The sequence below is a fragment of the Schistocerca serialis genome, chromosome 3 (assembly GCF_023864345.2).
Source record: "Schistocerca serialis cubense isolate TAMUIC-IGC-003099 chromosome 3, iqSchSeri2.2, whole genome shotgun sequence".
NCBI lineage: Eukaryota > Metazoa > Arthropoda > Insecta > Orthoptera > Acrididae > Schistocerca > Schistocerca serialis.
This window is the reverse complement of record NC_064640.1, coordinates 353,987,010-354,013,657: the sequence shown is the minus strand read 5'-3', so window position 1 is coordinate 354,013,657 and position 26,648 is coordinate 353,987,010. Positions and strand designations below refer to the sequence as shown.

Genomic DNA, 26,648 nt, shown 5'->3' with positions numbered 1-26,648 from the left:
ATGTACTTTGCCTTTCTTAGGCCATTACCCGTGAGTACAATCAGAAATTAGTTAGTACCCCACCCCCTGCTCTTTATTGCCACCCCGTCCCCCTCATTATCGCCAACTTTAGCACCTAAAAAACTGTAGAATGAAAGATTTTTCTCGGAACACTTTTATTTTTAAAATGATTTAAGATGAAAAATATTTAGTTAGTTAGTTAGTTAGTTAGTTTGTGTGTGTGTGTGTGTGTGTGTGTGTGTGTGTGTGTGTGTGTGTGTGTTTTACAATGAATGACGAGGAAATTCGTTGTGCGTCGTAAGTGCTATCTGCAACTCCTCAGAAAAGAAAGCTATCAACAGTGAGGGCACACACTTGTTACAATGGTTCAAATGGCCCTGAGCACTATGGGACTTAACTTATAAGGTCATCAGTCCCCTAGAACTTAGAACTACTTAAACCTAACTAACCTAAGGACATCACACACATCCATGCCCGAGGCAGGATTCGAACCTGCGACCGTAGTGGTCGCGCGGTTCCAGACTGAAGCGCCTAGAACCGCTCGGCCACTCCAGCCGGCGGAAAATTAGGAAGACTCAACATCGAAGCAGATCCGCATCCCTCAGGATCCATTCAATTCTATCACCCAAAAATTCTATCATCGTTATTCTGTACCATCCAGCAAAGAAAAATTACGAACTATAAAAGCTTCGTTAATTTCATCTGCTACATTTTTACCGCATATCTCTCTTCCGATATATCGAAAACGAATACCATCTAAGAGCATATGCGGCGATCCTATTAAATATACAGGTATTCATCCACTGGAGCAGCTGGCCAGTGAACGACGTCACTTGCACAGACCGGTGTAAAGTTTCATTGCTTGTATTGTACAAGAACCTTCTCCCAGATGTTATCAGTTGCAAGAGAGAGACCATGTTTTGTTGCGTGATACACATCACACACATCCATGTCCGAGGCAGGATTCGAACCTGCGACCGTAGCGGTCGCGCGGTTCCAGACTGTAGCGCCTAGAACCGCTCGGCCACCCCGGCCGGCACACTTGTTACAAAAACATGCTTCCCCTGCATTAGTCCTCTACATTGCGGCACTTGCTTAGCCTGCACACTGTAACCCCATTTAAAATCAAAACAAGTTCAGATGTGTGCACTATACTTACTGTTCGTAAATAACGTCAATGCTGCACTCATTACTTCTAGACTGATAGAAATTGGACGACTTCAGGCTGTTAATGCTTTGCGTCTAACCACTAATAAGAACAGTAATAAAACTGTGTACAGGACTATAGTAGCCCTTATGTAGTTACTGATTTGTCGTACTGTCAATTAATTCATTTATTTGTTTCGAAGCGAGTAATTAAGCAATTTCTAGAGTAGTGTAGGTACTGTCTGAAACTTGGAGACGACATTTTATTGAGATATTTAGCATTTGCTACGTATATGCTTCACTTTCATCATCATCGCTGTACGGGACAAAGCACAACATGTATGTGTAGTGGGTGAACTATGTGAGGAACCTGTAACATCCACCGCATTAATGCTACTACTTGAGAAAAAGTAATTATTGATAATTTATATAATCAATATTAGAGTATTACAAAGTTGTGATAATTGTAATGATCTTTTCAAAATAATTTAGTTTCGTGACTGAAACAGAATCGAATCGTTTAGTTTTTACCCCCCCAGGAAATTTCATTTTTCGCCTCAGGGGGTAATTACCGCCAGGTTGGGAACTGCTGCTCCACCAGGCCTAGTAACAACACTAAACACGAACAGCATTAATACACTCTGGCGGCCGTTCTACCTGTCACAGAAAAATGCAACTCTAAATCATTTATAAGTATGTTTGATCATTTACACGTCCTCCGGTGGTGTGTACGTGTACGAACTATATCTTATGGATGCTTCAGTTTTCTTTGTCAGACAGTGTTCGTGGGGCTATGTTTGCTCTCCTGATACTTATGGGTAAGTGTAAATCGTTCTGCACTCCTGGCTGTCTCAATAAATGTGCAGTTTGTATTGTTCCAGTAAATCCCCGATTCATTAAAGAATCGAACTCTCATGCACAAAACAGCTTCAGACTTCTGATTACTTTACAAATGAATTAATGCGTTAAATATTTGACGTTAAGCATATAATCGAGAAACTCACTTTGACACACTGGATGAATATAATCTGGATAATTTACGCACCATTTTAAGCAAAAACAAGTTTTTCTCGCATACTAGTGTTTATGACGTCATGTCCCCTGAACTGTGTGTCATCCAGTGATACAATTTTGCAGGTAAATTTATTGATATACGCAGATAATACCTGCAAAGTGTGCTGCCAAAATCAAAATGTCATGCTTCATGCTGAAGTCTGCATGAACAGCGAAAATATAGTAAGTGGTAGACCTCACGTTTTTCATCGTTTTGTGGGGGCGTCAGCGAAAAAAGTTTCTTAAAGGCCTGAAATGAAGTATTAAGTTCGTTGAAAGTCACTAAGTGCTATCATTCTCAACAACGGATGAATAAAGTCACAGTATCTGCGCGCCGTCAGTTACGCTGCATCAAGACAAACACACAGTTTATAACTGTAATACTTGTCTTATTGTGTTAAACTTTTGACTTAATATTATACCTCTTAATGAGCAGATTATGATATATTTTTAAGTTTTTAAAATCGGTCAATAATTGCACGAAATATTGAAAATCGAATTTTTGCTGCCCCCGGATACTGTTATGTGGCAACCTGCAACAGGTACTGGGTTCCAGCTTCCGGGATAGTCCCTTAGTGATATATTTTATAACTTTGTGACACGTACGTGTACAGGCAAAGGTTTTATCGAGCGACGACTACAGCGCTGGTACATTTTGTGCTAAGTGAGATGCAGAGAGTTATTCATACAGGGTACAGTTACTGAACAATATGAAAAAAGAAAAAAACTTTATTCAACATGTAAACTTCACTACAGATATTCGGATTTAGGTTATGACATGTTCGATATGCCTGCTATCACTGGCGATGATGTGGCGCAGACGAATATCGAAATTCTACATGACCCTCTGAAGTGTCGAAACATCGACGCTGTCGATCACCACATCAGTGGCTGTTTTTCAGCTGAGCAGTGGTTTTGGGGTTATTGCTGTACACCTCGTCTTTAACATAGCTCCACAAAAAGGAGTCGCGTGTGTTCATATCCGGAGAACATGGCGGCCAATCGAGGCCCATGCCAGTAATGTCTGGGTACCCCGAGCTAGAATGCCTTTCTCAGAGTACTCCTCCAGGACATCAAACACACTCCTGTTTCGATGGGGTTAAGCTCCGTCTCGCATGAACCGCATCTTGTCGAAATCAGGGTCACTTTCGATAATGGGGCTGAAATCATCTTCCAAAACCTTCATGTACCGTTCGGTAGTCACCGTGCCATCAAGGAATATCGCACCGATTATTCCGTGACTGGGCATTGCACACCACAAATTCGCCCATTGAGAGTGAAGAGACTTCTCGATCGCGGGATTCTCAGTCCCCCAAATGCACCAATTTTGCGTATTGACAAACCCATCCAAATGAAAGTGGGCTTCTCGCTAAACCAAACCATGCATGCGCATGCTAGTTTCCATCATGCCCTGCGGCCAGCCGTGCAGTTTGAACGTCCTAACGCAAACCGTTGAGAAGCTATGACGATTTTGTTTCTTATAGTTCAAGAATTGTCACCCTGTATATTCACGGAAAAACTGAAATTCGATCGCATATTGTACTATTCGTAGAGAGAATAAAATATACAAGGACAAGAGACGCATCAAGGCTATTCCTCATTAGGTATGTTGAGAAGGCAACTCTGTATTTTGAGCGCGCGTGCACACACACACACACACACACACACACAAATGAGCGATACATGGCAAGGTGGGGTGGGTAAAGCATAGGTCACGGGGTCGTTTTCCATCTCGAGAGTGGTAAGCGTATCCTTGCTGTGTGTTTGCATAACTACTGCTATAACCACTGCAGCCATGCTGGAAGGTACTTCGGCTTTCTGTCTCGTTCCATCGCTGTATGGAGCGAGGACAAAGTGACAACTTATGTGTTTCGGTATGTGCAAATAATTCTTTCCTGTCTTATTCCTACGATCACTACGCGAGATATGCAGAATCTGATCAAAAGTATCCAGACAGCCGCATGGAATGTGGAATTGACCACTAGATGTCACGAGAGGTGGACCTGCCCGTATAAAAGAAGGCGTACAGGGTTGTTTTCTGAGTAGCGAAGCAGTAATAGGGAAACGGTTCTCACGGACGAACTCAGTGACTTCGACTGTGGACTACTCACTGGTTTGTCACCTGAGTTACAAATCCAAATCTAAAGCGTCACAAGTCGATTGTTAGTGATGAGATTGTGAAGTGGGAAAACGAAGGAACAACCACAGCTAAATCAAGACCGGGCAGACGTCATGTACTGGCGGACAGCGACCGTCCAACATTGCGGGGGTGGTTGCAAGAGCACTCATACGGTCGCTCGTGACTCTGAAAGTGCTTCCAGCAGTCCAGCTTGCACACTGACTGTATTAAAAGTATGGGAGCAACGGTCGAGCAGCTCTTCCTAAGACACACACTTCTGTAGTCAGTGCTAAACGACGCTTGAAGTGGTGTAAAACGCTGCGCCAATGGGCAGTGAATGGCTGGAAACAAGTGATGGAGACATGAACCACGCTATAGGCTATGGCAATTCGTCGGAGGTGTTTGGGTTTGGCGAATGCTTGCGGAACGTTACCTACCAGTTTGTGTAGGGCCAACATTGAAGTACGAAGGAGGTAGTGTTAGGGTGAGTGGGGTGTTTTTCGTGGTTAGGATGTTGTTCCCTTACGAGCTTAAGAAAACGCAAAATGAGAAAGGATATGAACAAATTTTATAGCATTGCGTACTGCGTACAGTAGAGGAATGTTTAGGGGACGATGGTTGTTCGTATGAGCATGAAAATTCACCCTGCCATAAAGTAGCATCTGTGAGGCAGTGGTCTGTGTACAATAACATTCATGAAGAAGACTGGCGTGCCTATAGGCCCGACCTGAACCGAGTGGAACACCTTTGGGTTCTCTCAGACCCCAGCGTCCAACATCACTATCTGATTTGGTTTCGGCTCTTGAGGAAGACTGGGCTGCCATTCTTCCACAGACACTGAGAATCAGCAGGGTTCAAGTCACCACAGGGGCAAATGGTGGACACCCTGCCTCCGCCCATATTAATGTCCACTAATAGGTGTCCAGATACTTTTGAACAGATGATGTGTGCTACAGGCAGATGAGTTACTGGACAGTCTGTCCGGAATACCGGTTTTCGAAATTCACCCAACAGGCTTGTACGAGAAAATCGCTTCTTTTCTTCTGACTTTTGCCATTTATGTTGTCTTGTTATCTGTTTTACACTTTCGTACGTATATTCCAACCTGTTTCGATATAATTAGCGCTTTTGTGGATTCCTTCGATGTCTATTGTGAATATACCCGGTGTCTCTCCTAGGAGTCGTCAGGCGCATTTTCTCTGCTGTTTCCACAAATACTTGCAATTTAGTTTTTGCAGTGCGCAGCTGGAATCAGCCCAAAAGAAGTACAGTTCATCACGTCTTTTATACGACGTCCAGTGTCGAATGAAAGCGTCGATTCGTTTCTCGTTACAAACAAATTGTTGAAACGGAATTTTACGTACTCATTCGACAGAGCGGTCCCACATTAGTCTAGTGTGGTATTTGTCTTACTAATATGGATTAACAGGAACAGTGTAACAGGAAGAAAAACCAGTACTGCAGGAGCGACACAGCAACAGCATTGCTGCTTGGAGGTAGCAGTCAGCACTGGCCAAGGCGGTGCTGACGCTGCTGTAGTACTGGTTATTCGTCGTGTTTTACTGTCCCTGTTAATTATGTCCATAAAATAAATATCGCACTAATTTGAGTCAGCTCTATTGAATGAGCACGTAAAAGACCGCATTAAAATTCATTTTGTTTGTAAAGGGAACAAACTGATTCTTTTCTATGACATCGAACGTCGCTTGAAAGACGTGGTGAACACTATTTGTTTGGGCTGATTCCAGTTATACATTGCAAAAACGAAATTACAAGCGTCTGGTGAAACAGCAGTGAAAATGTGCCCAAGTGTTGTTAGGAGAGACAATCTGGATATAGGTTGTCCGTCAGGCGCAGTTTCTCTGATGTTTCGGGAGACGTATGCAGTTTAGTTTTTTTTACAGTGTGTAGCTAGAGTGAGCCCAGACCAATACTACTTATCACGGATCTCTCGTGACGCTCAATGTCGACGGAAAGTGTCGGTTTGTTTCCAGTTACAAGCCAAATAATTTTTTAAAGTGGAATTTTACATGCACATTCCATAGAGTGGTCTCACATTAGTCTAGTGTGATATTCGATCTACCGATATGTAGGCCTACTAACAGGTACAGTAAAGCAGAAACGATAACTAGTACTTCAGAAGCGATAGCTCGGCCCCGGCCTACAGAGGCTGCAGCACTGATCAGTCAGTAATGGAGTACCAGTTGTTCCTCCTACACCTCAATGCTCGTCGACTTGCTGCAGAGAATCTTCAAGACTTTTTCTGTGAACAACTAATACATTATCTTGCCTGGCCTGTCGGTTTACCTATCATATCGCGTACCGCATATTTTTCAGTGTGTGACCATTAATATGCGCCGGGAAAGAGAGGAAAAAGGCAAAAAAAATCTGGACGATTCGTCACAGAAATGCTTAACTGTACTGCCGGAAAAAAATGCAACACCGTCAAGGACTGAGTACAGTGTCAACGGTGGTCTGTAGACAGTTCCACATCTGTAGACCAGGTTCTGGACGTCCGCGTACTACACACGCACGTCAAGATCGACGCATTGTGCTTAGGCCGGTATTACACTATCAAATTTCTTTGTCCAATATCTTTGTCAAAGATATTTGATAGTGTAATAGGGACTTTGTCAAATGTGGTCCAATATTTGATCAAATCTAGGGCCTCGCTGTATATTTGATCAAAGAAACCGCTTGTCTTCTATACACTGCAATGTGACATGTTATCACATGGAGCGCTAGCATAGCTGCAGCGTTCTGTCGTCTGTTGTGTTTTTATAACCATTGCCGGTAAATACAATTGATGTGTGCCGACAACTACAAAATTAATAAAGGTGTCTGAAGCTGATGAGGCGCTTTACAACGTGAGGCACCCTGAATGCAAAAATAGATTAAGAAGATTGGAGACCTGACCTGACCTAACCTAACCTAACATAATCCTCTCCTGTAGCAAGGAATCGGAGTGTTACAGTGAGCCTGTCTTCTGAAGATGTAGCAGTTCTTAAGTGAATATTGTGCTTTGTGATATGAGGATACACTTCATTGAGCACATACAGAAATGTATGCTCATCCATTCGTAAGTAATTGATGTACGACTTGACGTCTTCCACTGTAAGCTCACGTAACAAGTTTTGTTGAATGCTTTTATCGTGTCGTCGTAAAACCCACGGCTTCACCCAGATTAGATTAGTTTTCGTTCCATAGATCCGTGCTGAGGAGATCCTCGTGGATGTCGAACATGTCGATTTTTTTAAAGCTGAAATAACAATACTAATAGTATGAATAAATACAATACACCATTTGTTTCTATTAAAAATTTCGCCAATGGAGTAGAAGGAGTTGGCCAGTAGTAAGTTTTTCAGGCTCCTTTTAAACTGATCTTTATTTCTAACTAAATTTTTTATGTTTCCTGGCAAATTATTGGAGATGAGTGTTTCTGAGTAGTGGACCCCTTTTTGAACTATAGTAAGTGCTTTTAAGTCCTTGTGCAGATCATTTTTGTTCCCGGTATTGTATGTATGAACTGAGTTGTTTGTTGGAAAAAGAGATATATTATTTACGACAAATTTCATTAAGAAGTAAATATACTGAGAGGCAGTAGTTAGTATATCCAGTTCTTTGAAGAGGTTTCTGTAGGACGTCCGTGAATTTACTCCACAAATAATACGTATTACACGCTTTTGGACTCTGAAAACTTTTGTTTGACTTCAAGATTTACCCCAAAATTGTATCCCATATGACATTATGGAATGAAAGTAGGCAAAGTATGCAAGCTTTTTCATTTTTATGTAGCCTATGTCTGCTAACACTCCAATTGCAAATACAGATTTGTTAAGGCCTTTCTGCAGTTCTGTGGTGTGCTCGTCCCAACTGAATTTATTATCAAGTTGTAATCCCAGGACTTTTTAAGACTGTCAACCTCGTATGTATGGTTCCTGATGTGTCGACAGAAGTGCCGACACAGTGTGGTTTGAGGGGACCGCAATGCACGCTATAAGCTCACGAAGGATGGCGTGAGGTCTGAAACAGGATACGTAATGAATGCTATAAAGAAAAGTACGTAGCTGCTGGAATACTTAACTTTAATACATCCTTGTTGTACATCGCTATTGACGATACAATTGAGACTCTGTAGATTCAGGCAATAAACTACTAATGGCGCCTTGCTAGGTCGTAGCCATTGACTTAGCTGAAGGCTATTCTAACTATCTGCTCTGCAAATGAGCGAGGCTTCGTCAGTGTGCATCGCTAGCTACGTCGTCCGTACAACTGGGGCGAGTGCTAGTCCGTCTCTCGAGACCTGCCGTGTGGTGGCGCTCGGTCTGCGATCACTGACAGTGGCGACACGCGGGTCCGACATGTACTAATGGACCGCGGCCGATTTAAAGCTACCACCTAGCAAGTGTGGTGTCTGGCGGTGACACCACAGTTCCATTTTCCCCCACTTCTTTTCCGCATGTGCACACAATGCAATTGGGGTACGTACAACTGCTGCGGTTAAAAACAAGTTGTTGTCAGCCATCTTGAACTTTGACGAAAAATTTGATGACAGTGTAATACCCCTTCTAGCGCTACGTCAGAGATCTTTGTCAAATATATTGGACGGAATATTGGATCACATCTTTGATCAAATCTTTGACAAAGAAATTTGATAGTGTAATACCGGCCTTACTGAGGGTTTGTAGTAATCGTTTGCCACGGTCGGCGGCGGTCAGATGGCGCTCAAGAGGCCTGTCTGTGCACCTTCTGTTTTGACTTCGCAGGCAGTAACTGTGCCGCTTTTAGAGGTGAACAGCGTTTGAAACATTCTATCTAGCCTACAGTCGTGCCCCACTGACGAATACGACTCCTACTGAACAGCTTCAGCCACTTGAATGGAGTCGCACTGTGTGCCTGCGGGAAGCTGGATGGATGTATAACGGATTGCTGCACATGTTGGACTCAGTGTATCGGTGGTGTGTCGCTGCTGTGTCAGCAGTGGTCTGTGCTCATTTCCACGCCTGTAGTACAGGTTCCGGTCATCCGCATAGTACACACGCACGTTAAGATCGACGCATTGTGCTACCGAACACCATCCAGGGACAAAATCTGTGCACGTGTTGCATCTGCTGTGTCATCAGGGACCTATGGGAACCGTCTGTTTGCAGAAGGACTAAGCTCACGTCTGCCTCTGGCCGACTACCACTGAAACCACGACACCGTCAAGCATGACTACTCTGACACTGGAGAGTTTGTTTTTGTTTTGTTTTAGGGCGCAAAAACGTCTAGGGTCATACGTGCCCAGACACTGGAGAGTGGACTGGCTGTCTGTTGTCTTCAGCGATGAGGGTAGCTACTGTGTGTATGAGTGTGATGGATGTGGACTGGCTGTCTGTTGTCTTCAGCGATGAGGGTAGCTACTGTGTGTATGAGTGTGATGGATGTACCCGTGCATGACTTAGATGAAGAGTGCCTATTACAGAGTGAATGCGCCCATGAACAGGGGTGCCAGGCTTCATGATGTGGAGCACCATTAGCTACAACACGCAGTCACATTTGGTGTTTCGCACAGGCTTTTGCCATTTCTTCGACAAGGTGACCTTATTTTTCAGTTGGATAATGCACGTCCACATACAGCTGCTGCGACGCAACGTGGCCTTAGTGGTGTGCCAATAGCACACGATGAAGCGGGAACTTATTCGTTCTCCAAGGCCTGCAAGAACCATTGGCGAATTGCATCAAAAGGCGCAAGATGCTTGAGACAATCTATCGCAAGAGGCCATTCGGCACCTCAATGATTGTTTGCACCCAAGAATACACGCCTTCATTGCCACCAGAGATGGGTACACTGTGTATCGGCGCGACTGCTTGGGCACCCTGTGCTGCAAGAAGTGTGTTGCATTTGGTCTGAATTTGTTATCATAATTTGTTATCATATACTCCATCAGTAATGAACTACCTGTCACATTACGTGTCAATAAAACGACCTTGTTCTTGAGGGTGCTGCGTTCTCTTGCGGCAGTGTGCAGATTGGTTATAATCAAACTTCCGCTACTTGAGAAGCCCCCATGAAAAACGAATGATGATGGGGCAATGAAACTTTGTGGAAACATTTTTAGCCGGCCGTTGTGGCCGAGCGGTTCTAGGCGCTTCAGTCCGAAACCGCCCTGCTGCTACGGTCGCAGATTCGACTCCTGCCTCGGGCATGGATGTATGTGATGTCCTTAGGTTAGTTAGGTTTAAGTAGTTCTAAGTCTAGGGGACTGATGACCTCAGATGTTAAGTCCCATAGTGCTTAGAGCCAAACATTTGTGAGGACATCTGGAAGAGAAATAACAAACAAACGATTGAAAGAAAGCCATTTTAATTTCCACATGAGAGGGTAACACCTGTTAAATGCATACCACGTTTACGTTTCATATGACAAACGTTGCTCGACGTGACGACCATCTGCATCCACAACAGCCTGGAAATTGAACGAAACCATTTCACAGTTGTTCATAGCACGTTTCGAAAGGTGGACCAGGGAATGTTCAGCTATAGTGACACAGCTCGTGACAACCACGGAAAACGTAATATGGGGTTTCTCCTGAAGTACATACTCAAACGGGTGAATTATTTTTAAATTTTTAATAACACAGTTACGATTGTTTCATGTTTTGGTTATACAAGTCACAAAAGAACAAAAGGTTATCAGAGTATGCCGTCTGTGTTCACACTAGTTCTGCAATGCATGTATTGGAGTATTTTGTCTCACCTGTATGTTTTCCTTAATGTCCTACGGAATAAGAACGACACCTACGAATTTTGGTTACTCTTATACTCCGGCAGATTAAATCCGGTGTTGCATCACTACGTGCCTGAAATATGCATCTTCTCACTGCAGTCAAGTGTATTTTTCACATAAGAAGGCAGCCATTATATCTAGAAATAAATGTCTTCTCTTCAACACCGCTAGCATTTACTTGGTGGTTAGTTGTAATGTTTGGTAGTGATAGGTATAAATTGCCTTCGTTAAAGTATTCTGTTTGGATGAAGGATTCACTTTGTGTTTTCTACTCGGACCGTACTTTCACCTGTTTGTCCTGCCTTCCATATCGTGGCAAACTGAAATTCTAAAGAATGTTGTATTTTCTACTGTTAGAATTCTACTGAGCTGGATCTGAAACACACAGAAGTTCCGGAAAGCAACAACGTCCGCGAGGGTGGCAGCTTGCAGTCTCCAGGCGACGCCGGCGAGATGGCCAGTTTGCACCAGCCACATGCACAGAAAGCGGCTCGCTAGCGTCGCCGCACGTGTCCAGAAGCCAAAATGTCGCCATCCAGAGAAACCTTTGTATTCCTCAGGCACCAGAAATCGTAAGTCCGCGGAAGGGAGGGTCTGTAAGGCTCCAGATTACGATGTATCCACACTCGGCCAGTTTTATCGTTATCAGCGCTAGTTACAGTTGCACACAAATATTACATTAGAATTAACATAACAGTAGTACAGATTTCTGAATGGACAGTTCTATGATTTTAGCTAACCATATTGTAGGGTGGGAGAAATCTGTTAGGGAAGAGTTGTGAGAGTAAGTAATTGAATTAATTGTCGTATGTATTACGACTTCCCTGTCAGCAGATAAAAGATGTCTTACCTGCAGATATTCTGTCCTCTGACTGTGGCAGCATCGGAGGTCGAAGCTACAGCAGCTCATTTCACCAGAAGAAGGTATATAGTAAATTCTATAGATAGCCTTACCTGGAGTGCAGTGCTGATCGTTCCTTGCGCTGTTTGGCCGGAGGTAGCTTGGATGACTCCCGGGTGCTTAGGTTGGTCATTGTGTGGTGACAATGGGAAAGCCTAAAACATGTAACGGACATGGGACGACATCAGTACATTTATGGATTACTCGTCAGATAGAAGAATTAAAAGTTACAGGAGGGTAATCATTGAACAAGAAATAAATGTTCGTCCATCCCCTACAGAATGCTAACCAGTGAAACGTGGGAAAACATTTTAAGAAACAGACAGGAGATATTACTCTTGACCAAGAGATTCGATTAGAAAGGGCGGTAAGAGTGACAACTGTTTTCCCATCAGCATCGGTGAGTGATATGCTGACAGCTTGCATGCAGCGGTCGAGGTAAGAATGTGTGACCCGTGAATTTCTACCGATGTGATTCCAAAGTAATGGAAGCCAGTCCACGTCGCGACTCGCCATCTGACTGTCGGTTTCGTCTGAAATCTGCAACCAATAAGCTACAGAGAGCAGTCCTCCATGGTTTTATTGCCTTGAAGGAGACAAAGTGAATGCCTGTCCAGGAAACAGTAAATTCTATAGACAGCCTTACCTGGAGTGCAGTGCTGACCGTTCCTTGCGCTGTTTGGCCGGAGGTGGCATGGATGACTCCCGGGTGCTTAGGTTGGTCATTGTGTGGTGACTCCAATGAAAACAAAAGCCTCTGTCCACATTGGCATATCTGCGCCTCCAATTCGAATGCTACGACTCCATCTTTTGACTTTCTTAAACGATATATTCAGCTGATGTTAAAATTAATTCACCACTCACCATCTGGTAGTTATGTAACGACGTACCGCATCGGCAGGTCCATAAAACCAAGAAAAATTAATATTTTAAAGAAATTTGCATATTAAGTTTTCCGATTAGTTAAACATTTACACAATCGGCCCGTGAATGCGGTTATTGCATTTGTAATTTGATCCTGAATGAATCCGTGATTGGAAATATTATCAACAAAGAAGTTAAGTACTCTCCGTTTATAAGAAACTGGATGACACAGTCGCTGAGGTCATGCATCATGGAAAAGTCTCACGTTTATAGTATCCACTACCAATATAATTTTCAAATGCAGTAGTGCGGAGATTAGGTGGTGGTGGTAAATTCCTATGGGACCAAACTGCTGAGATATGCACGTGTGATTAAGATGGCAGTCACATTATGCAGGGGTCACATTTCGTGATCCAGTATCCATTCATTGCTGCGTGTCACACTCTGGTTTCGCGGACGCAGCAGAGTCGTACCTATTTGACAGAAACCAGTCTGGCATCGTCCAGACAGCACAGTATTTCGACAAGCTGACACGTTGCCATCCTTACTGGTGTTGATACAGCGACGAGAGACGGAGCTCGTGCTCCGCCTCCACCTCGCCAACGCAGCCAAGCCCGGCCATTGAGGACCCGCGAGCGACAGTAAGAGGGCCCTTGTCGATGATGTCAATATAGAGATCGTAGCCACGATGACTACTAAAGTTAATAAGCCCCTAGAGCAACCTCCAAGGAAGAGATATGAATCACGCTGTGGAGAGGTATGTTTGGAGTAAGTTTAGTAAAGACGGAAAAGACCCATCGTGATTCTGATAACAAAATTCAAAACATCCTGATATAACAAAAATTTTTGCACTGTCAGGTCGATAAATAATGCGGGAATATCGATATGCATAAGTCAATGTAAATTCCTGCGCCCATATAAAGATCGATGCGCTAGACGGAACAACTGCCGCTATCATAAATTAGCGAAAGACCTTGTCGAAAATCCTACAAAATTCTGGCTCTACGTAAAATCGCGAAGCGTTTCGAAAGCTTGTGTTCAGCCACTCGTAGACCAATCTGGTGTGGTAGTAGATGAAACAAAAAGGAAAATTGAAGTTTTAAATTTCGCATTTAAAACATCGTTCACGCACGAGGATCGTACGGACATAAGATAGATTAACCGCCGCCGAATTTCCCATATGGACCACGTAGAAATAGGTATCCCTGGCGCTGAAAAGAAGCTGAAAGAGTTGTAAACAAGTAAGTCATGAGGTCCATATGGACTCCCAATTCGGGTTTACAGAGAATACTCCTCGACACTGGCCCGTTACTTAGCTTGCATCTTCTCTCGCCCAGCGGAGAGTCCCAAGCGAATGGAGAAAAGGGCAGGAAACTCCCGTGTATAAAAAGGGTAATAGAACGGTTCCGCAAAATTACGACCAAGATCTTTGAAGTCAAGTTGAAGCAAAATTCATCAACATCTTCTAAGTTCGAACATAATAAATTTCCTTGAGAGAGAAATGCTTCTATCCACAGATTAGCGTGGATTTAGAAGGCATCGCTCGTCCAAAACTCAAATTACCCTATTCCCACACGATATTCTGCGAACCATGGTTGATCGGACAACAGGTAGATTCGATATTCGTAGATTTCGGGAAAGCGTTTGACACGATCCCACACTGCAAACTGTTGACGTAGGTCCGAGTATGTAGGTTACGTTCCAACGTATGTGAATGGCTCGATGACTCTTTTAAGTAACAGAACGAAGTGCGTTGTCCTGGACGGCAAATGTTCATCGGAGAAAAAGATGTAGTCAAGAAAGTCCCAGGAAGTGTGACGGAACTGCTTTTATTTTCTGTGTACATAAACTATCAGACGGATGGAGTGAGTAGCAATCTGGACTGATCGTTCATAACCTTATAGTGCACGACGCAGTGTCGCCTTTAAGGAACTTTAGGATGACTTAGACTGAATTTCTATTTGGTGTGATGAATGACAGCTTCTTCTCAATCTATAAAATGTGGAGGAATATGGATGTGTAACAAACATAACCCCATAATGTTCGAATATGATATTAGTAGTGCCCTTCTCGACTAAATATCTAAGCGTAATGTTGCAAAGTGATAAGAAATGGAAAGAGCTCGCAAGGAAGGTAGTAGGGAAGACGAATGGTCGACTTCGACTTTTTGGGGGAATTCTAGGAAATTGTAGTTCATATACACAGAAGCGCCAAATAAACCGGTACAGGCGAGCGTATTCAAATCCAGATATATGTAAACAGGCAGAATACGGCGCTGCGGTCGGAAACGCCCATATCAGACAACAAATATCTGGCGCATTTGTTAGATCGGTTACTGTTGCTACAACGAGAGCTTATCAAGAGTTAAGTGAGTTTGAACCTGGTGTTATAGTCGGCGCACGAGCGATGGGACACAGCATCTCCGAGGTAGCGATGAAGAGGGGGTTTTTCGGTGCGACCATTTCACGAGTGTACCGTGAGTATAAGGAATCCGTTAAATCATCAAATCTCCGACATCGCTGCGGCCGGAAAAAGATCCTGCAAGAACGAGACTAACGACGACTGAAGAGAATCGTTCAACGTGACAGAAGTGCATCCCTTCCGCAAATTGCTGCAGATTTGAATTATGGACCATCAACAAGTATCAGCGTGCGAACCATTCAAAGAAACATCATCGATATGGGCTGTGGGAGACAAAGGCCCACTCGTGTAGCCTTGATACAAAGCTTCACGTCTCGCCTGGGCCCGTCAACACCGGCATTGAAGTGTTGATGACTGGAAACATATTGCCTGGTCGTACGAGTGTCGTTCCAAACTGTATCGAGCGGATGGACGTGTACGGGTATGGAGACAACCTCATGAATGCGCGGGCCCTGCATATCAGGAGGGGACTGTTCCAATTGGTGAAGGCCCTGGTGTGAGGCGTGTGCAATTGGAGTGATATGGGACCCCTGAAACGTCTAGATACCACTCTGACAGGCGACACGTACGAAAGTATCCTTTCTGATCATCTACATCCATTCATGTGCATTGCGCATTCCGACGGACTTGGGCAATTCCAGCAGGACAATGCGACACCCCACACTTCCAGAACTGCTGCAGAGTGGCTCCAGGAACACTCTTCTGAGTTTAAATACTTCCGCTGTTCACCAAACTCCCCAGACATGAACATTATTGAGCATATCTGGAATGCTTTGCAATGTGCTGTTCAGAAGAGATCTCCACCCCGTAGACGTTTACGGATTTATGAACAGCCCTGCAGGATTCATGGTGTCAGTTCCCTCCAGCAGACATTAGTCGAGTCCATGCCGCGTCATGTTGCGGCACTTCTGCACGCTGGCGAGGCCCCTACACGATATTAAGCAGGTGTGCCAATTTCTTTGGCTCTTCAGTGTACAAAGGAGAAGGAGTACAGAACACTTGTGCGACCCATTCTTGAGTACTGATCGAGTGTTTGGGATCACCACCTGGTCGGATTACAGGAAGACATCGAAGCACTTCAGAGACGTACTTACGAGATCTCTTACCGGTAAGTTCGATCAACAGTTTTACGGAAATATTTTGTGAACTCAAATGGGAATCCCTGGAGGGTGGAATACTTTTCACTATGAAATTTCAGAGAACCGGCATTTGCGACAGACTGCAGAACGATCCTACTACTACCACCAACAGTCTGAATGTATGCAGGTGATCAGACAGGATGCTTAACGTACGTGTCGCCTGTCAGAATCGTATCTAGACGTATCAGGGGTCCCATGTCACTCAAACTGCACACGCTCCACACCATTACAGAGCCTCCACCAGCTTGAACAGTCCCCTGCTGACATGCAGGGTCCATGGAATCATGAAATTGTCTCCATCCCCGGTGCACGTTCATCCGCTCGATACAATTTGAAACGAGATTCGTCTGACCAGGCAATGTTTCCAGTCATTAACAGTCCAATGTCCATATTGACGGACCCAGGCGAGGCGTAAAGCTTTGTGTCGGGCAGTCATGAAGGGTACACGAGTGGGTCTTTGGCTCCGAAAGTCCATATCGATGATGTTTCGTTGGATGGTTCGCACGCTGAGACATGTTGATGGCCCAGCACTGAAATCTGCAGCAATATGCGGAAAGATTGCACTTCTGTCACGCTGAACGATTCTCTTCAGTCGTCGTTGGCCCCGTTCGGAGATTTGATGTTTTACTGGATTCCTAATGTTTATGGTACACTTGTGAAATGGTCATACAAGGAAGAACCCACTTCATCGCGACTGCGGAGATACTGTGTCCCATCGCTCGTGTGCTGACTATAACACCACGTTGAAACTCGCTTAAATGTTGATAACCTGCGATTGTAGCAGCAGTAACCGACCCAAAAACTGCGCCAGACACTTGTGTTATATAGGCGTTTCCGACCGCAGCGCCGTATTCTGCCTATTTACATGTCTCTTTATGTTAATACGCATGCGTAACCAGTTTCTTTAGCGCTTCAGTGTGTATGGATATTCGTTTCTCTAGCTCTATTTGCTAGTGGCACTGAAAAGGGAATGATTAGCAGTGTACAGTTTGGTGGATTGTGATGTATGTATAAAATTTAAAAATCCAAAGCTCGTTATGGATAGGCGTCCAGTCATCAGCACCGCCTGAGGATGGTAACAAGTCAGCTTGTTTAAATATTGTACCATCTGGACGACACCATCTGCCGGAATACGGGAAAGGAAGAGTAGGATTTAACGCCCCGTTGACAACGGAGTCATTAGACACGTAGCACAAGCTCGGATTGGTTAAGGGTGGGAGAGAATATCAGCTGTGCACTTTCAAACGCACCATGTTTGCATTTGCCTTAAGCGAAGCAGGGAAATCACTGAAAACTTAAATCTGTATAATGGAGCGCGGAACTGAACCATCGCGCTGAAGAATGCGAGTGTAGTGTGCTAACCAGAGCGCCATTTAGCTCGGTCTAAATGTGTGAAAGCACTTCAAGATCACATGCGCCGTGAAAGGCTAAACATGCTAATACTGAGGTGTTTGGCGTCGACGAGGCAAAATGGTACTTGCTTTCACGTTTACATTTCCGTTCGCGCCCCTTCAGTGATGTAGCTTAGTGTAACACTGACCTTTCCAGTCAGATGAGATACGGCGCAACGAGCCTATGTTTTGCATTCCGCCTTTCTTAACGGTTATCTTATCGTAGGGGGTTTGCATGCCCTTCCGTCTCCGCTGTCGTAACTTATTCTAAAAAGAGGGAAATCGTAACATATGTCTGTCACTTGTGTAAACTTAGTTTCATTTTTATTGTATTTTAACTGCTTTTATTTCGGATTTTCCGAGGCGCTGGTTGACGTCGACCCTAGCATCTGCATAAGTGAGCGTGGGAAACTGCCTAGAAACCACCGTCAGGCTGACTGGTGTAACAGACAAGGTGTCGTTTACCTGGTTCTGGATCACCTCCCTGTCTCGAAAGCCAGCGCTCTCTGCTTTAAACTGAACGAACTTTCTTAACCAGTTATTACTACTACTGGTACTGATTCATTCGTTCTGGACGTAGTTTATACACATTGTTGTCGTCAGAGGATAAATGCGAGACAGACTGGCGTAATAAATTTTCCAGGAGACAGGTTACGGCGATTCTTCTGGGTAACCGGAGCGGAAACTGTTTACTGGCCGTGCTGGCTTCTGTAAACCACTTCCTGCCGTTTCGCAGTTGACGGCAGTTCCTCCTGCACAAAACGCGTGTCTCACTCTACGACATTACTCTTGCTCAGCGTGACAGGCAGCAGGACACGGCGGCGCACGCTGTACACGTATACCGTAGGGCGGTGGTTCAGATCCCTGTGTGGCCACCCAGAATGAGGTTTTTCGTCGTTTGCTTAAATCGCTCAAGGCAAATACAGGAATGGTTGATATGAAAAGGACGCGGCCCATTTCCTCCTCTTGAATCGAAATAAAGCTGCATGTCTAGTGATCTCGTCTACATCTACGTGTGCAAGATTGCTCTGTAATCCACAGTTAAATGCCTTGCAGAGGGTTCATAGGACAAGCTATTGTTCATAGAACGAGCTATTTCTCTGCTGCTCCGCTCTCTATCAGCACGCAGGAAAAAACGAACACTTCAGTTTTTGCTTACGAGCTCTAGTGACGATAATTTTTCCGTATGTAGCTGGGAGCCAACAAAATATTTCCGCAATCGAAGGGGAAAGATGACGATTGGAATTCCATGATAAGTTCCTGCAGCAGCAAGAAATGTCTTGGTTTTAATGGTTGCCACCCCAATCCACGTATCATATCCGTGACACTCTCTCCCCTATTTCGCGATACTACAAAACGAGCTGACTTCTTTGAATTTTTTACATGTGCTCTTTCAAGCCTATCTGACGCGGATCCCACACTGCGCAGCAATACTCCAGAAGAGGACGGACAAGCGTAGTGTACGCAGTCTCTTTAGTAGACCTGTTGCACTTTCTAACAGTTCTGCGAATGAATCAGAGTCTTTGGTTCGCTTTCATCACAACGTTATCTATGTGATCGTTTCAATTTCAGTTGTTCGTAGGTATAGTCCCTAAATATTTAGTTGAATTCACAGCCTTAGGGTTAATGTGATTCACCGCGTAACCGAGATTTATCGGATTCCTTTTATTAATCATGTGAATGACTTCACACTTTCCATTATTTAGAGTCAATTGCCACTTTCCCCCTTTTACAGATATCTCGTCTTAATCATTTTGCAATGGTATTGATCAACTGGTGACTTTACAAGACAGTAAATGACAGAAACATCTGCAAACAGTCTTAAGAGGGCTACTCCGACTGTCTCCCAAATTGTGTGTATAGATTAGGAACAGTAGAATACCTCTAACACTTCCTTGGGGAACGCCAGATATTACTTCCGTTTTACTCGATGACTTTCCGTCTGTTAGAACGAACTGTGATTTTTGTGACAGGAAATCACAAATCCTGTCGCACAACTGGCCCGTCGACGCGACGTTAAACTCAAGTACTGTTTCCATCTTTCCCCTGATTCAGAATACCCTGTTGAGTCATGAAAAAAATGACAGACTCGAGCAAAATATTAGCTGTACTGCAAGTGTCAGACAGCCACATAAACATCATAATGTGATACTAAGAGAATAAATGAATCCATTAACGATGGTAAAAATTCAACAAGCGTGAAGCATATTTGGGTTTAAACAAGAAGGTTTTGTGTTTACTCAAGGCAGAACGGTAGTTCCACAGTTAATATCAAACAAAAACGGGCAGAAAGAGAGCTTCAACTATAATATGAAAACTACTCTTCTTGTTGATAACTGGTGATAAAGATGGAGTAATTTAACCACCATTTTTTTTTTAAAAAAAAAGCTCAACATTATAGGCTGAATTAGAAACTGGTTTCCTGTTGAATTCAATGTTAAATATGGTAAGCCGATGAAAATTACGCTAATATGCATAAATCAAACAACGATAATTTCTTTGGAAATTGTATCGACTTTGATGAGACTGCAAAAATGTCTCTTTATAAATAAAACACAACAACCCAGATTTGAGAGAAAGGTTTGGTTTGTGAGTTTAGAACGTATTTAACCGTGGAAAAGTAATGTGACAGCATAAGTAACGTCAATCATCCCAAGCAGGAAAGCAGTACATTCAGAAACGTGTGAAACTGTTAACTGTGGCATTAAAGATTTACGTAGCAGAAATATTACATTCTTCTTGCATCGCTGACCTCAGTGCACACTCACGAACGTGAAGTCTCGTCCGAAGGCATCATTTTGGCAGATCTCTTAAAACGAACACTATCACTAAAGATAATTGGTTTGTTGCAACAGGTTTTGTGAGACTTGCTCAAGCCTTTCGGCTGTATGCAGACAAATAATTGGAGACACTCTTTTAACTGAGGTCTTGACGGATTTTTGAAGTTCTGGTCGGGGGAAAGGGGTGGGGGGGGGGGCGGAGGCCGGGGATGACGCCTGCTCGCTGCTGGCGGCGCGCACGTGTGCCCGGGCACAGCTGGCTTGGCTGCGAGCCCCGCTCGATATGTGACGTCACTCTGGTGACGTCATGTGGCCGCGCCGTCGGACGACCTGCGGCCGCGCATAATTCATCCGAATCGACTGCCCCAGTTCTTCAGCGTAAGACAGCAAAGCCACTTTGTCAGGCACAGTCGGCCGGTGGGAGGGGGGGGGGGGGACAAGTCGTCGTGGCATTCTGAATCCCATTCCTATGTTTGAAGACTACGACAGACCTGGAGAAGAAATGGAATGTGATATCGGAATGGAATATGAAAAGAACAAAATAGTTTCACTGTCATTTGTTGCCTATATATCTAACGTTTAATGTACTAAAATTGGATACGTCGTATAGATAATGCGTAATATTAGGTGAAGGCGTGATGTATGGTAGTAGCTGCTTTTCTGTTCTAATGGGGCGCAATTGTCGGGCGATGTAAATATTAGTAGCTAACTGAGAAATCTTTTCCCTAAAATATACATACAAAGTATTAAGAATTTACATTATTTCTGTCACAAAAAAGGTTTTGCGACGATTATGCATTGAATGGTTCCATTTTTAGAGTTACCCGATTAAAATATAGTTTAATATGTAAAAATTACGCTTAAATATTGTACTAACATTTGATTTTGCAACTTTCCTTCCTATTACTATTACTTATTACTCCAGTAGTCAAAGCAGTTACTTGCACCATTGTTCAATGTTTCAACAGCTGAAATCCATACAGTATCGCAAATTTGATTGTGTTCTTCGGTTTTCTTGAATCCTGTTCCCTTCCTTTTTGATTTAGTGCTTCACAAACACTTTCTGAATCAGAATTCAATTTATAGGCGGTAGCTTTAAATACGCTTATAAATCACAAAATTTAGGTATATCTGTCTCCACAGAGATAGCGGCTGCTGTAACACTAGAAAAGTTAGCTCTGTAATAGGGAAGATTACTAAGCATTTCCGCATTTTTAGGCAGTTGTGTAGTTGAAGTTGCTCTATGTATCCATGGGCATTCGTAGAAATTTATCCGGGTGGGAGGCCAAGACTCAAATTCAAATGTTCAAATGTGTGTGAAATCTTATGGGACTCAACTGCTAAGGTCATCAGTCCCTAAGCTTACACACTACTTAATCTAAATTATCTTAAGGACAAACACACACACCCATGCTCGAGGGAGGACTCGACCCTCCGCCGGGAAGGCCAAGACTAAAACTGGCATTTTGGTATAAAGGAGTTGGTCAGTTTCGAGAAGTCATACTAATGTCTCATTACGATCAGCATCTTAATGTTACAGTTGGCTGAACGAGGGACATCAGTTCTAGAAGTGCATGAGAACTGTGCAATGAATAGAAACTCTGTTCGCCAAATTACAGAGGAAAGGGAGCAGGAAGGGGGAGGGAGAGGAAGCACTCCCTTTTGCCCCCTGTAACCCTAGTTGCGTATGACTGTATAAAGTGTACACAACGATCTAAATAATTTGTAATTGTTCGATACAGTAGATCACTGCACGCAGCGCGAGCCCCAGCATGTTATAATTGATAGTGGGGCAGGACATCGGCAGTAGATGCGTCTAAGATTTCTTTTGTTCATGGTGCTTTAACAAGCACTTTCTTCACGTAAGATCGCAACCAATCAACAGGCTGAAAGCGCTATCATGTATACTCGGAACAGTAAGGAGGCCATAGGCGAAGCAAGTCACATGTATAATACTCGGAAGTGTAGCTATGATTGCTGTACTGGCTTCATTATATGGCTTTAGGTGTATAAACCTTCGGTATAGAAACGAAAATAACAGAATCATAGTACCAAATACTGTCCACTTTCGATACGACGTGACTCACCTTCCAGCTGAAGAATCATGTGTACTGGTTGTTTTGTAAATGTAAAATCGTTAATTTTCATTCATCAGTAGAGTGTTGCAGTAATAATTAAACGATAAAAATGTATGAAACGCAATGATTAACTATAAAGTTGCTGAAAGTAGTATTGTATTTTGAACATCTCAAAAATGTAGTAATGACTTATTCCTTCATAGCCAATTAGATTTTGGAATACTGTCAGATAATGCTAACTTAACTGTTTAGGTTACTGCTTGCACGACGAAACGTAGCATGCCATAAATACAACTCATAGTGTCCAATCTACAGTAAAATAAGATGATAGTTGAAAAGTGAGTTTATAACGACCAACTAAAATTTTAATACAAAATTCAACATAATAACCAACATTTTAGTGGAAACTATATTGCATCTATAGAGATTTGCGAAAATAAAAGATTGTCTACATAAAAAGCAAAGTATTCACTAAGACATATAGTTCAACTGCGACACAAAGTAAGAAGAAAAGCAGTCCTCAGTTTTACATTATGACGCAATATGTCCCTTTATTATTTGTTGTCCACAAAAGTCTTCAGTGGACATACTTTATTCGGTGATTCTAACAATCCTTTTGACAATATTAAAAAAAAAAAAATAAGAAACACATATCTACAACTTACATAGCTAGCAGTTAGTGAATGAACCTTCAGATAACAGCAGTAACTTATTTTATCTCCTTTGAACGACTCTGCATTTATAATGCTTTCCATGGTATGTATTTTATGATGTAACTCTGAAGCTGATTGAGATTATCAGTGAGTGTATATGCGATTGATATCGAGTTAACTATGGCCAGATTCCTGTTTGTCACTGTACCATATAAAACTCAGAGACTTTTTTGGGGTTAATTCAGGCACCAGGCTCCCTTTAGTTTACTGCGCTTTACAAGGATACCATTTAAGGGGACATTGTACGTGAATTCGTTAAAATTTGACATTTTCTGTTTACTACTCAATAAAGTTCTTTGGACTTCCTGAACATTTTGGTATATAATATATTAAAATCAGACAATTATGAGACCTTAAAATAATATTTAGAATGTTGACATGTGACTGAAATTTCGCGGCTACGCATATACTGCCACAGTTAAGCAGTCATATCTTGGGAACCACACAGTCTAGGAGGCTGTGAATTGCTTTGTTCTGTGCCTACTGCTACGTCTCAGAAGTTGGCATTAACAATAAACAAATCAGTCCTTTGTTTCTGATACTAGTTTTCGTTGAAAGTAGTTTGATTATCGGCTATTTTTGTAGTAGGCTAACTCCTATTGCTTTTTATACGTAAATAAAATGACTAAGCCTTAAAGTAGCTTCAAGAAACGCAAATTTGCGGATAACAGATATGCGAGACCTGCATTTTCTTCTGAAGTATTTGAAAACACGTGTGTTAGTAGTGAAGGAAACCACGATCATGTTTCTGAAGTGACCACGCCACCTAATGCATCGAAAAGGAAAGTAACTTTAGAAATGGGTGATAGTGCTAAAACTAATGATATTGTGGCAATCAAACCTATTTACAGAGTTTTGGTAAATCCTGAACTACTAAAGAAGTGTTTACATAGGAAGACCCATGTATTTGTTAGCCTTATGACTCTAAAGTTAGCAGTGTCTGATGCTGTAATAACTTTTAATGGTGGGAACTATGAAAGATGTAAGGTTCTGGAGAAGTTGGGGGTAAGGTTTGGACAGAACACAGCAGAAGGACTGCAGGAACTGGGTGAGCTTCATGTACGTGATAGCTGCTCAGCAAATGACAAAAGAAGCAACAAAGGAGAGGAGGGGGTAAGCACTGGGCTGTGGTGGCACTGAATAAGACACAGACTATGGACCAGGGAAATTCTAGTGCGTAAAAGACGCAGAAATTTAAGTCTGTGTAAGATTTTGTAATAAAAAAAGTTTTAAACCTGAATATCTCTGACTACATTTTTTGCAATAAATGGCCTATTTTCTAAAAAAAGTACTGGTGGTAGGGACATGAAATTTTCACATCATGTCAGGTGTGAGATTCAACATATGTGGAACTAGAATAGTTAAAAATCCTGAGTTGTTTTGTTTTTATGTTCATTTATTTACAAAATTTTGTCAATAAATTGAATGTTTGAAAAAAAAAAGATGACATGCTCCACAATACAATTTTAGTAATAATTGTAGTTCAGTGTATCTAGAAAGGTGCATTCAAAAATTGTGGAGAATTAGGTAGTGTTTTAAAAAGTTTACAAGGTAATGGATCACAAAACTCGATAATTTAACATTGGTGCATAGGTTATATAATGTCCCTTTAACATTATACATCTGATGTATCTTGGTGAAATACAGCCAATTTAAACATCAGATGAAAAACTTCATTTTGTTGTTTGATATCTTCAGTTTCCTGTCTCATGGTGCTAAGGAAGAGAAAGTAAACATGTAGATCTATTCTCATAAAGAAAGCATTCCGAGAGAGAGAATGTATAGTTTATATTTATAAATGAGCTTATCGCATTTACCACAGACTAACTCTTGTGTCAGTTGGATATTGAAATAGGAGGATTCGACATCTGCAAAACATTGATCATGTTATATATATACTGATCACCAGATAATAATACGGTTATGTTCTTACTGGTCTGATTAAGGACATGGAAAAGTCTCAAGTGCAATGAATGTCTTTATTTTATGCGACAACATATATAAACACAAGTATTACTTGTGAAGTCAGTAACAATCCTTAAAAATAATGTACACTTGTAGCAACCATCATTGGTCCACAGTGACCTAAATTTCAGCATCGCAAATATACCTTATAATTACAAATATAGACATAACTATATTTGACATGCAACAACCCAGTAAAATTAAAGTTGTCAGGAAACGAACTTTTTCAAATCCAAAATATGTGATCTTATTGCAGAAGTAACAGCATTACGGTGTGAGACAATATATGAGTGCAAATTTTGTATACTGACTAATACAAACAAACAGGATATCCACAATTATTAGGAGACAATCGGAAACCCTAAAACGTCTAATTTACCAGCCAAACCGTTCAAAAATTCTAACAGTTCTCCAGGGTCTTCATAATTGCAAAGGGGAGTTGTATTTTTGCTGAATGACGTCTTCAGCTGACAAAGGGGAGGATTTCTAGGACGCAGAAGTAAATTTAATCACTACTAAATAAATGAAAGCAGATATAATAATTACTCTCGGCAATAATGGCTATGTTTGTGAACTGTGACTGTGTGGGATAATTATTTATTTGTAATTTCTGCTATCAGTCACTTCTTTTATTTTTTGTTCAATCTAACATCATACAATGCGTTTCGAACATGTTCTGTTCATCTTCAGGCGTTTATACATACATACAGACAAATGTTACTTAAAAATAAACCGTCTTAAACTAGATTAAGCCAGAACTCTTTGTCCATTGTTTGTTACTGTAGCGGCTGGTGTGGCATTTTGGGGAGGGGGGAGGAGGGGGCAGTGGATGGCCATAAATCGAAGTCAGTGATGTCTTCTGCTGGTTTTCTTCCTTGTTGTTGACTATGTATGATATCACAGCCTGTATAGGATGCAGATAATTTTGCATCAGTTGTGTGTAACGAAAATAGCGTGAACGGCTTTATATAACGGTTGATCACTTACGATTTCATCACCTTGCAGCTTCACTTGCATCACTGGTGTAACGTCGGAGCTGTTGATTGACATTACGTAATTCACTGCACAAATTGCTAGGACGCAGAAGTAAATTTAATCACTACTAAATAAATGAAAGCAGATATAATAATTACTCTCGGCAATAATGGCTATGTTTGTGAACTGTGACTGTGTGGGATAATTATTTATTTGTAATTTCTGCTATCAGTCACTTCTTTTATTTTTTGTTCAATCTAACATCATACAATGCGTTTCGAACATGTTCTGTTCATCTTCAGGCGTTTATACATACATACAGACAAATGTTACT

General features: G+C 42.3%; 1 protein-coding gene across 3 annotated transcripts in view; it reads left to right on the top strand.

The window, feature by feature from the left end:
- The window catches only part of LOC126470160 (potassium voltage-gated channel subfamily H member 7-like), a 1,327,516-nt gene that overhangs the window by 70,036 nt on the left and 1,230,832 nt on the right, over window positions 1–26,648 (top strand). The window lies entirely within an intron of this gene.